Genomic DNA, 12,856 nt, shown 5'->3' on the forward strand with positions numbered 1-12,856 from the left:
GCTGGAGAGATGGCTCAGGGGTCAAGAGTTCTTGCTACTCTTTTGTTTTGTTTTTTGTTTTTCGAAACAGGGTTTCTCTGTGTAGCTTTGGAGCCTATCCTGGCACTTGCTCTGGAGACCAGGCTGGCCTCGAACTCACAGAGATCCGCCTGCCTCTGCCTTCCCGGGTGCTGGGATTAAAGGTGTGCGCCACCAACGCCCGGCAGCATCTCAATACTCTTGCAGAAGACCAGAGACCTCAGTTCCTATACCTACAACCACCTGTAACGCCAGCTCCAGGGGATCTGACAACCACACACATGTGACCATACACATACACACACAAAAGATTCATTTATTTATTTATTTATTGGTTTTTCGACACAGGGTTTCTCTGTGTAGCTTTGGAGCCTATCCTGGAACTCACTCTGTAGACCAGGCTGGCCTCGAACTCACAGAGATCTGCCTGGCTCTGCCTCCCAAGTGCTGGGATTAAAGGCATGAGCCACCAATGCCTGGCAAAAGATTTATTTTTAAATTGTGTGTGGGGCGCACACACACACACACACACACACACACACACACACACACACACACACACACGCACGCAGGGTCCATGGAAGCCAGAGAGGACATAAGATGAGTGGGAGCTGGAGTGACAGCCACTGTGAGCTGCCTCATGTGGGTGCTCTAAACTGAACCCTGGTTTTCTGCAAGAGCAATAAACTCTTTTAACCACTAAGCCAGCACCAAGTTTGTATTTTACAGTACTAAAGAAAATTTAACGTGTGCATTTATGCGTGTATGCCAGAGTGTATGTGAAGGTTAGAGGACCTATTTGGGAGTTGGTTCTCTTCTTCCATGAAATTCAGAGGTGGAACTCAGGCTGCCAGCAAGTGCTTTTACTGGATGAGCAATCACAGGAGGGTTGTTTTGTTTTTAGACAAGGCCTCACACTATAGCCCAGGCTGTCCTCAAACACGTGGTGTTTCTCCTGCCCCGGAATCCCAAAGGCTGAGCGGCTTAGTACTTTTTCCATACAGCCATCAGTATGAAATCTATTTGTCTCCATGTTTGTAAAATTACCAAAGATAGAAAAACTGAGTGTAGTAAAATGTAGAGTCCTGGATCATTTGTGAGACATACAGGATAATTAATAGATGAAATCTTAAAAAAAAAAATTGATCAAGAACAGAGGGGAGGGGTTAGAAAGATGGCTCAGCAGTTAAGAGCACTGGCTGCTCCTCCAGAGGTCCTGAGTTCAATTCCCAGCATACACGGGGTGGCTCCCAACCATCTATAGTGGGATCTGATGCCCTCTTCTGGCATAAAGGCATACATGCAGACAGAGCACCATACACATAAAATAAATAAATCATAAAAAAAGAGGGGAAGGCCTGTAATCAAAGCTACTTGGGGGAAGGGGGGAGGCTGAGCACGAGGCTCACTAGTTTGAGGGCTGCCTGGGCTACATCTATGTCTCAAAGATGTATTAAAGGGAGCTCCGGATGTAGCTCAGTGGTAAAGCAACAGTGCAGAATTTACCACTAAATATGGCTCAGCAGCCAAGAACTTGCCTAGAATCCCCCAGTGAGGGGCTGGGGGTGTGGCTCAGGGGTAGAGCCCCTGCCTAGAATCCCCCAGTGAGGGGTGGGGGGTGTCACACAGTGCAAATGCACTCGTGTGACAATGCACGAGGCCCCGGGTCTGGTTTAAAATGAAAATAAAAAGCATCTTTTTGAAACCCCAGTCTCAGAACCGCAGCAGCGGGGCCCGGCGGCACGAGCATGCGCAGTGCGGCCTCACTAGTCCCCAGCGTCCAGGGACGGCTACGGGAGGGGATGGGCGTCCGTCCCGGGAGGGGGGTGCGGGGGGGGGAGGGCGCACACAGGCCCGGTTCCGTGAGGACGCCGTCCCCGCGTCGTGCCCGCAGGGCCTGCCCTTCCCTCCTCACACCTTCCAACCGCCCGCGGCGGCCCAAAATGGCCACCAACCGCCTCCTTTCCCGCCCGGGGTGGCGGGTCACATGACCTTCCCCAGGTCCCGCCCCCCGCAGGGAGGGAGGGGCCCGGGTTCCAAGCCACGCCCCCTCTCCCCTCGGGGCTAGGCGCCAGGGGGCGGGGCGGCGGGGAGGGTAGGGGCGGAGTCAGGCCCAGGGGCACGCGGCGGGAGCCCGGGCGGCGCGTGGCGGGCGCTGGCGGCCGACGCCGGCGGGGCCGGGCACGTGCACGCACACGGTGGCGGGCGGCGCGCACGCGCCCGCCGGGTGGGGGGGGGGGCCCGCCGGGACCGGGCTGCGCGTGCGCGCCGGGCGTCGTCCGGGCGCCTCGCGGCTGACGGGCGGCCGCTGGGAAGGCCCCGCGAGGCGCGAGGCACGAGGCCCGGCGCGCGAGCCCCCGGGGGCGGGTAAAACCCGGTTGCTGCTGCCCTTGCCCCTTTTTCCCCTTTCTCCCCCAGCCCTGCCTGCCCGCTCTTTCCTCTCACCTCGACCCTCCTTCGCCCTCTCTCCGCTCCGCGGCGGCTTCATCTCTCCTCCCCGAGCGCAGGCCTCTGCGGGCCCCCCGGGGCGCCCTCCCGGTCCCAGGACGCCGCTCAGCTCCGCGTCGCGCACGCTCCTTCTGCACCCCCCGCAGCCCCTTCCTCCTTGGAGAAGACTCTCGGGGTGCCCCCAGCCCGCTGCACCCACCTTTATTTTCTACCCCGGCCCCTGCCAGGTTCCCCCCCCCAACTGCCCCCTGGCAGCGCCCCAGCTCGCGCCGCGGGCCCTACCCGACCTCTGCGCCTTCTGCACCGCGGCCTTGCATTCGCAGGCCCCACTGCTGACCGCCCCCTTCCTCCTCAGGTGTCCCGCTTAGGGGGACCCCCCCCTCCATGTACCTCTTTTTTTTGTTTTTTGTTTTTTTTTTGTTGGTTTTTTTTTTTTTTTTTTAGGACCTTCCAGCAGGAACCCCAAACTCTCCCCTCCTCCTGGGTCATGCTTCTCCCTGTGCTTTTTCTAGCAAAAATCCGATTTTTGTTTCCCCCCCACTCCAGGCAAGACCGCCCCCGTTTCCAGCAAAAAGAAAAAAAGAATAATAGAATAATAATAATATTATTATCTAGTCCACAGTCGTCCCCCCCCCTTTTTTTTTTGGAATACTCTTTCCAATTACAAGGAACCAGCTCGTTTCTTTTTTTTTTTTTTTCTCCAGTTTTCTCATGTGTTCGCTTCTCCGAACCTTGCCTTCTTACTTCCCCAACACAAGTTCCTTTTCATCATCAATTCTGCCACAATTAGATTTTGCGACCCACCTCCCATCCCCACAAAACCCTCTAGGTTCCTCTTACCTGACTGGGGTAGTGGGGAAGAAGTAAGGTTTTTTGTTTTGTTTTGTTTCTTAAGTAATTTTTTAATTTTTATCTTTATCTGCCCAGCTTAGTATTTTTTTTTCACTTCCTCCCTAAATTGTCTTTCTCCTTAATTTCATACCTCTTTTCTCTGCTTGTTTTTTGGTTCCAAGTTCTGACTGTCCCTTCCTTTTCACTACGTTTTTCAGGGCAAAAGATATTGGATGAGGTTTCAAAAATTACCACCTCACCCTTCCAGGAGGAGATAGCGAAGGTCTGATTCCACCTGAACCCTCTTTCCTGTGGGGCCTAAGCCAGGCCCACCTGTTCCCTGGAGAGTCACTCACTTGCTTTCAGGGGTGAGTTTCCTTCTTTTGCACCCGTTCAAAGGCACCCACTGTGCTATGTGCATCACTTTCCAACGTTTCTCAGCGTCTCTGCTCCAGTGTGAAGACCATACACGTTGCTGGCAAAATCAGCAGAAGGATAAGTATAAGCATAAAGGAGTTATTGAAAGAGATCCCAGGGCACATGCCGGCTGACCCCCTTTGAGGAAGGCAGACTTTTATTAGATTGAAGTATGTTTTCGTTGTTGATGTTCATTGCAAAAAAAAAATCCACAAACAAACAAACCCAACAAAACAAACCTTTTACCTTTCCTGCTGGTTCAGGGTAGCAACTCAGACCCCTACAAAGACAAGCAAGTGAGGCATCATAGTAGGAGGGATTTTGGGAATCCAAATTGTGTTCTCTCCATTGTGTGATGGCAGCTAGTGCAGATAGCCAATCAGAAATGCCAGGCCATGGGGCTGGAGAGATGGCTCAGAGGTTAAGAGCACTGACTGCTCTTCCAGAGCACGTGAGTTCAATTCGCAGCAACCACATGGTGGCTCACAACCATCTCTAATGGAATCTGATGCCCTCTTCTGTCATGCAGATAGAGCACTCGAATACATAAAATACACAAATAAATAAGAAATGCCAGGCCAGGTTTGCTAGATCTTTTTTTTTTTTTTTTTTTTTTCAGACAAGGCCTCTGGCTTATAAAGTATCGTTATGTGAAAGTTAAAGTAATAATGCTAACAATGAATTTAATAGTTTAAAAATGGCAGAGCAGGGGTTGGAGAGGTGGCTTTTCTTTGGAAAAGTAGAATACTGACTGATTTTCCAAAGAATCTGGGGTCAATTCTTAGCACTCAAATGGTGGCTCATAACCATCTGTCAACCCAGTCCCAGAGTCCAGTGCCCTCTTCTGGTCTTCCTGGGCACTGAATGCATGTGGTACAAAGACATACAAACATACTCATAAATGGTTTAAAATGTCAGGGCAGGAGATGTAGCTCAGTTGAGAGAGTAGTTGCCTAGCCAGCATGCATGAAGCCCTCATGTGGTGATCCTCAGCACTGCATAAAACCTGGTGTGGTGGTGCACACTTATCCTGCCAACACTTGGGTCATTCTCTTCTATGACCTTTTATGGGATACAGATAACCCTGTCTCAAGAAAATAGTAAAACAACAAAAAACTAAGAGTACTGATTACACCAATAATCCTAGCATGGAGAAAACTGAGGCAGAAGGATTGCTGAGAGTTCAAGGCCAGCCTGGACTACAGAGTGAGGTCCTATCTCAAAAATAAAATAAAAGACAATGTGAGGCCTTAGAAAATATATTTTTGAGTTGGTTGTGGTGGTGCACACCTTTAATCCCAGCACTGAAGGCAGAGGCAGGCAGATCTCTGAGTTCAAGCTCAGCCTGGTCTATGTAGGGAGGTCCAGAACAGCCAGGACTATGTAGAGTCCCTGTCTCAAAAAAACAATAAATAGGTAGGTAGGTAGGTAGATAGGTAGACAGACAGACAGACAAGAAAATATGTTTGCCCACTGCCATATTTAAAGTTTTAGGCTTAGGAATTTTGTTAGTTTTACAGTGCTGGGAATTCAACCCAGGACCCTGAGCATACTAAGCAAGCACTCTGCCACTGAGCTACACCACCAGACCTAGAGATTTTTTTTTCCTGTTGGAAACACACAAGCGTAAACATACTTAGAGGACTTTTTTCTTTAGACTATGGGGTGTTAAACTTTTGATCTTCAGTAGCCTGTTAGTAGGGTAAGGTAGCCCATACCAATAATCCCCAACTAAAGAGGCTGACGGAAGAGGATTGAGACTTAGGTCAGCCAGGTCTCCATAGTGGAACCCTGTTTCAGGGAAAACAAAACCCTTTTCATACTTGAGGCCCTCAGAGAGTTTTAATGTAAACTGTATAGACTAATATTTTCTATTAGAATTTCAGTTAAGTCATTGGGTATCTACATTCAGCCTCCTGAGATATTAAATATACTGAAAGTATTATCTCAAACATTTCTGAAATTTTTTTATTTGCAAATCCATGGTCTTGTAGTGGTGTGCCATACACAAAGTACTAAGTTTGATCCCCAGCACTAAAAAATTAAGATAGTGACTAGATCTGGTGGAGCAGCCCAGCCACTCAGGAGGCTAGTAATTAAATACAGTCAAATATGGCTTGCTGAAAGTTTTATTGTTTGTATGAAGTATGCTGGAGAAGAAATACATCAAGGTCAAAAAAATCTGAGTGAATTCCCTGTGTACTGGTGAGGATAACCTTGACCTCCTGGTGGCCCTGCCTGCACCCCTCCCCCCACCATATGCCACCATACCCTGATTGCTATTTTAGATGTCAGTGCTTCCTTGCATTCTTTGCTAGGACAGCGTGGAAGAAGGAAGGAACTTCAGTGTCTCCTTTCCTCCTTCAGTTGATGTGATGCCAGAGTTTTTCTTTGTGAGTGTCCTTCAGATTTCTCTGCATCTCATTTTTTTTTCTTATGGGAGAGCTTTGCTATTTAGTCCATACTGGCCTCAGACTCTCAATTCCCTGCCTCAGTTTCCAATGTGCTAGAAATACAGTCGTGTGCCACTGCTACACAAGACAAAATCCAGTCTTTAAATAAGTGACAGAAGAAATGAGTCAATCCTCTGGTTACACCGTATGGCTAGAGAAGAAGGTCTTCCTTTACAGTGTAGGTCCGGAGTGCAAGGTGGGTGTCTAATGTCACGGGTGGAGCAATACCATAGTAGAGTGCTTCAATGTGGCGGCTTCCAGATCAGACTGCTCAGGGCAGGATTCTAACTCTGGATTGGAACCAGTTATTTATCTGGGTTTTCTTTATGTCACCCATGACAAGGTTAACAATGTGGCACATGCCTCAGAGAGGGGTGGAGGGAACTAAAAAGGACATGTGAGGGATATCAGCAGTACTTGGCTTGTAATAAAACCTCAATAATGTCCATACTGTTACCATGAGGACGGTGGATTACAAGAGCCTTCTGGGGAGACAAGTAGAGGCTGAGGGCAGAGGAGGCCATGAGCCCTGGCTAGAGAGGACAGTTATGTCTGGCTGTGCCCTGTTGGTCACTGTCAGAGAATGTGAAATCTAATACTTTTCAAGAGATGATATGAATCTATATATGCAAAGGAAAGCCTCTCTAATTGTGCTGTGTTTTACCCTAGTGGTTTACCACTGACATCTGCCTCCAGCCCTTCATTTTTGAGGTAGAATCTCACTATGTAGCTCAGGCTAGCCTTGATCTTCTTATGACCTTTGCACCTAAGTACTGGGATTATAGTAAAGTACCACTGTGCTAAAAGTAAAAATCTCTTCATTTAAAAAAAATGTTCCTGTTGAATCCAATTTGTGAAAACACTGTAGAGGTCAAAGAAAATGGGCCTATAGTTTATAATAGACCCTATTTATTCATTTATTAGTATGCAGCTTGAGACAAGGTTTTACGTTGAGTGCTGGGATTGCAAACATCTGCCTTCATGCTCAACCTTATCTTATTATAATTATTTGTTTATTTATTTTGAAATAGGTTCTTACTCTGTTACCCTGGTTGGCCTTAAACTCACAGTAATCTTTTATGTCTCTTGAGAACATTGAGATCACAGCTATGATCTGAGCCATCATGTTTGGCTTGATTGGCCTGTATTTTTATGTGTGTTATATTTGTTAATGTAAGTCTGTGCACATGTGTGTGTTATGCTGCAAGGTATGGCAAGATATGTCTTTTCTCAATTGTTCACCACCTTTATTTTTGAGACAGGATCTCTAGCAGAACCCTAAGCTCATCCAGTCAACTAGTCTGTCTGGCTAATGAGATTTAGGGACCCTGATTCTACCCCACCCCACCCCACCCACTCCAGTCACAGGGTTACAGGCACACACCATTTCATGTTCATTGCAGGGATCCACACTCAGGCTGTCCTGCATGCACAAAAAGCACACACACAATGCCCTCTCCTTAGCTTATTTATTTATTATGTGTGCTGTGTTCGGCTTGAATGTCTGCCTGTACCCCAGAAGAGGGCACCAAATCTCATTACAGATGGTCGTGAGTCACCATGTGGTTGCTGGGAATTGAACTCAGGACCTTTGGAAGAGCAGTCAGTGCTCTTAACCACTGAGCCATCTCTCCAGCCCTAAATTTTTTACTTTATTTATTGTTTTTTTGGGACAGGGTTTCTCTGTAGCTTTTGAAACCTGTCCTGGAACTCGCTCTGTAGATCAGGCTGGCCTCAAACTCACAGAGATCCGCCTGCCTCTGCCTCCCAAGTGCTGGGATTAAAGGCGTGTGCCACCAATGCCCAGTTATGATGGCCTTTTTTAAAAGAAAAAAAAAATAGCATTGCTTTGGATCCCCAGTGTTGAAATAAATTGTCTTCTAAACTGTTAACAAGGCATCAATGATTATAAACAAGGCATAAGGGTTCACAGCCCTTATGCAGCTATAAAGATAAAATTAATTTGCAAATGAAATGCAAACAAGGCAGCCCAGCCAGTTTAATCAGATTGCAAATATTAATTTAAGGAGAGGATGGCTATCTCACTGCATCTTTAATGTTCCTAGAAAGGGTTCCCTTGCTGAATATCTTGCTGGCCCTTTTTGGCTTTAGCCAAGATCCTGTGGTGTCTCAATTCTCTAACCCCTTTTCTTATTTTTTTAAAACAATTTATCTTGGCCAGGCAGTGGTGTCTCATGCCTTTAGTTCCAGCACTCAGGAGTCAGAGGCAGGTGGATCTCTGCCAGTTTGAGTCCAGCCTGGTCTACAGAGCCAGTTCCAGGACAGGCTCCAAAGCTATACAAAGAAACCCTGTTTCAAAAAACAAAACCAAAAAATTATCTTTGTGCTTGTGTGTATGTGCACATGTGTGCATTGGTGCCCATGGAGGCCAGAAGAGGTCATTGTATCACTTGGGCCTCGGTTAGCTGAATTTGCTTGCATCCTCCTCTCCTTAGCCTGCAACAGTCAAAATAATGCTTTCTGGCCAGAGAACAGAAACAGACTGCCTCCATAGAGCTTCCTTCTCAGGGGTCATTCAGTGATCCATGTATTCCTGGGCTTTTTTTCTTTTAGTTTGTCTTCAGAGTAAAAACAGAAACAAGATTTTTAGAAGCCACTTGGGAGGTGGAATAGGAGGATTAGGAGTTCCAGACCAGCCTCCACTACATAGCAAGTTCAAGGTCTCAAATTTCTTAGAAGACAGGACCTGTAGCTAGTGATAAGGCATGTACAAGGCTCTCCATTCAATCCCCAATACCACCACTACAACCACACATGCTAAAATACCTGTTGAATTAATTTAATTGTTGGCAGAATGAATCAGATATGTTGTACTGCCTGGAATGGCCACTGTGGAGCCTGGACCCTGGGGCTTACCCTGCCTGAGGCTCAGAGCAGGCTGGTTGTTCTGGACTCAGGAATATGTTGAAAAGCAAATGTCATCCTGTCCAATGCCCCACCCCTGGATACCTTCCATGTCTTCTGAGGTTTTTGGTGTTGTTCTTTGGTCTGGAATTCTCTGTGTAGACCAAGCCAACCTTGGCCTTGCTGTGATCTCCCTCCCTCAGCCTTCTAAATGCTGCCATGGCAGTCATGTACTACTGTCTGGTTTTGTGCCTTCTAGTTTAGTTGGAGCACTGTGGTGGTTGGTTTTTGTTTTGTTTTTAAAAATGCAAACCCTAAAATCAACAATCTAGGTTTCAGGTCTTTTCTACCTGTTCTCTAGTGATTTGGGGTTAATCCTTTAATCCTTTAGTTCCTCAAGCTGTTCCATAAGAGTGATAACAGAATTATTTGTGGGTTGCTGTAAGTGGTGAGTTAAATGCTCAGAAAGCCCTTGGTTCCAAACCTGACTCAGAGAAAGTATTTAACAGGAGTGATTTTTTAAAATATAATTTATGTATTTTTATTTTATGTGTTAACGTATGTCTGTGTGAGAGTTTCAGATCTTGGAATTACAGACAGTTGTGAGCTGCCGTGTGGATGCTGGGAATTGTGTCTGGGTCCTGTGGAAGAGCAGCCAGTGCTCTTAATCACTGAGCCATCTCTCCAGCCCCCAACAGGAGTGGTTTTTTATGAACTTGTTTTTACTGGTTGAAGAAAGGGATAGGTTCTTTCCTTGACAGCTAGTGGCCCTGCTCTGTAGAAGCTGCTCAGCAACGGTGGAGAGATCCCTTTTGATTATAGGTACACTTCCACTCTGCTTTTCAGAAACCCAGAAAGCTCTCAGAATCTGGAGGCATTTCAAGTACCACTTAGTTTCCAGACCTGAACCACCGGGTGCTGTGTACATGTGTGTATATTTGTGCATGTGTTCCAAGTGTGTGTCAGTGGTGTGTGGATGTCTATTGTGCATGTAGAGGCCCCAGGTTGACATATGGTATCCTCTTCAATCACCCTTCACCTTAAATTTTATTATTACATTTTGTGTGTGTGTGTGTGTGTGTGTGTGTGTGTGTGTGTGTGTGTGCACGCGCACGTGTGTGTGGAGGTCACAGAACAATTTGAGGGAGCTGGTTCTATCTTTTTGCCAAAGACTTAACTCAGGTTTTCTGGCTTGCTGCTGAGTCATCCTTTTTCCTTTTTTAAAAAATCACCTATTTTATGGTGTGTGTGTGTGTGTGTGTGTGTGTGTGTGTGTGTGTGTGTGTGTGTGTACATGCAAGTGTGGGTGCACATGTCTATCACATGTGTATATGCGGTGGAGGCCAGAGGTTGACACTGAGTATCTTCCTCAGTCACACTGCATTTTATTTGCCGAGGCAGGGTCTCTCACTTGAGCTCTTGAATTGGAGCTCACTGATTGGTCCAGCCTAGTAGCCAGGTTGCCCCAGGGATTCCCCATCTTTGCCTCTGAGCACTGGGATTACAAGTTGGCCACTAGCCCAGTTTTTATGTGGGTGATGGGAAACTAAACTCTGGTTCTTAGGCTTGTACAGCAAGCCCTTTATCCACTGAACTTGGAGATTGTCAATCTGGTCAGTGTCAGAGAAACAAACCCCAGATCCCCCTGATCCCACCCAGCACTGTGATTAGGTGTACACTGCCATACCTGGCTTTTTACGTGGGTGCTAGGTGTTGAAGTCAGATCCTCATGCTTGATCAGTTCTGCCTGTCAGTCTAGTAGTGAGGTAGTGACAAGGTTTTAGTAAACAACTCAACAATAACCAAACCAAAACAACTGGTGATGTAGATAACCCCTGTTCAAGTATGAAGCAGCCTTCACACTGCCAGGCAGGAGCTCTGCCTTAGCCTTCACTTCCTGCTTAAGCAGAGCAAAGCTTGGTGAGAGGGGACACTTGGAGCCTTGCCAGGTCTTTTCTGAGCATGCACTCACCCTACTGTAAGTACATGTCCTTTTCCCAGGGTTATGTAGAGTTGCTTCAGGGGTGAGCGTGACTAAGTTCATGTTTACACTAGCACCCACCCTTGTGTAGTGTGAGTCTTGGTTCCTGACTAACGTGTGATGTCTCCACCATGACTGCTACAGCTTTTCACACACAATAGTTCTGCCCCCACCCCAATGCCTTCTGTGTGTTTCCTGTTAATCCTTTTTCAACCTTGACAGACACCATTGTTTAACATTGTCTTCCAGAAAAGCCACACAGGTGGAGTCTTAACAACATGTGGACTTTCTATGTGGCTCTTTCCGTCCATGCATTTCAGGTCCTTTCATGCCTTTGTGGTTTGATACCTTACTGTGCACCCCCATTTGTTTTATTTTACACGTATGGGTATTTTGCTTCCATGTATGTCTGGGCATGCCCGGTGCCCATGGAGGTCAGAAGAGGGCATCAAATCCCCAGAAACTATAGTTGTGGATGGTTGTGAGCTGTCATGTGGGTGCTGAGAATCAAACCCCTTCCTCTGGAACAGCAATTCTTAACCTGTGGGCTGTGACTCCTTTTGGGGTCGCATATCAGATATTCACATTACAATTTATAACAGTAGTTATAACTTCATAACATGGTTGTGAAGTGGCAACAAAATAAAGTTAAGGTTGGGGTCACTGCAACATGCGGAACTGTGTCAAGGGGTCGCAGCATCAGGAAGGCCGCGAAGCACTAATGTGTGTGTAAGAGCCGCCAGTGCTCTCTGAACTGCCGAGCCATCTCCAGCCCTGCGGGTTGCCCATTTGTGTGTTTGCTTGTTTGTTTTTGAGACAGTCTCATTCTGTCACCCTGGCTGGCTCTGTCTCCTGAGCGCTGAGGTTAAAGGTGTGCGTCGCTGTGCACAAGATTCTGCTTATTACTGCCTTTTTACTACTGAATAATACAAGACGTGGCAGGTACCGGTGGAAGACTCTTGGTAGCTTCCAGGTTTGACATCTGTGACTGGAACTGTCCTGAGCATGTGCACGCATGTTTGTGTGTGGTGATGCACTTTGAGCTACACAGACCAGTTCCTGGAGAGCAGCTGCTGGGTGGTATGTTATGATTGTGCCTAGCACTGTGAGAAACTTAAGGGTGGAAGCTGTTCAGTCCTTATCCCGTAGTGCACCATCACCCTCGCTTTCTCTCTGGCTTTGGCAAGTCAGTTCTTTGTCCCAGGCTGTAGGTAGCAGCTGCCGTCTCACAGCGCATCTCCAGCCTGAGGGCTTTCCAAATGAGGCAAAATAAGAACAAGACCTTTGCCATGGCTTTCAGGGAGTCAGGACAGGTCAGATGGGCGGCTGTGGTTCTTTAAGAACAAATTCAGGGCTGGAGAGATAGCTCAGCGATTAGGAGCACTGACTCTTCTTCCAGAGGTCCTGAGTTCAATTCCCGGCAAACACATGGTGGCTCACAACCATCTGTAATGAGATCTGGTGCCCTCTGCTGGCCTGCAGGCAGAAGACTGTACATATAATCAATCAATCAATCAATCAATCAATCAAATCTTTAAAAATAAATAAATAAAAAGAATTCTATTCTGTTCCTTCCAGCTCCAGGAATCCACACCAGAAACACAGCCGCCTCTTCAAGAACACTGCTGAGCCAGGGAGCTAGGGTAAGTTAGGATCCCAAGAGCTCTGCTCCACCCTGTGGGTCACCTTCTCCTCCAGAGGCCGGATAAGGGCTGCAAACCTTTCATGGTTACTGAGAGTTGGTGTTTCTGCGATGGGATAGATGGGAAGTATTTGAATTACTAACTCAATATTTTTCCTTCTCCCCCTTTCTTTTCTCTGCCTCTCCTCTTCTTCCCTTCCC

This window comes from Cricetulus griseus, chromosome 9, assembly GCF_003668045.3.
Source record: "Cricetulus griseus strain 17A/GY chromosome 9, alternate assembly CriGri-PICRH-1.0, whole genome shotgun sequence".
Classification (NCBI taxonomy): Eukaryota; Metazoa; Chordata; class Mammalia; order Rodentia; family Cricetidae; genus Cricetulus; species Cricetulus griseus.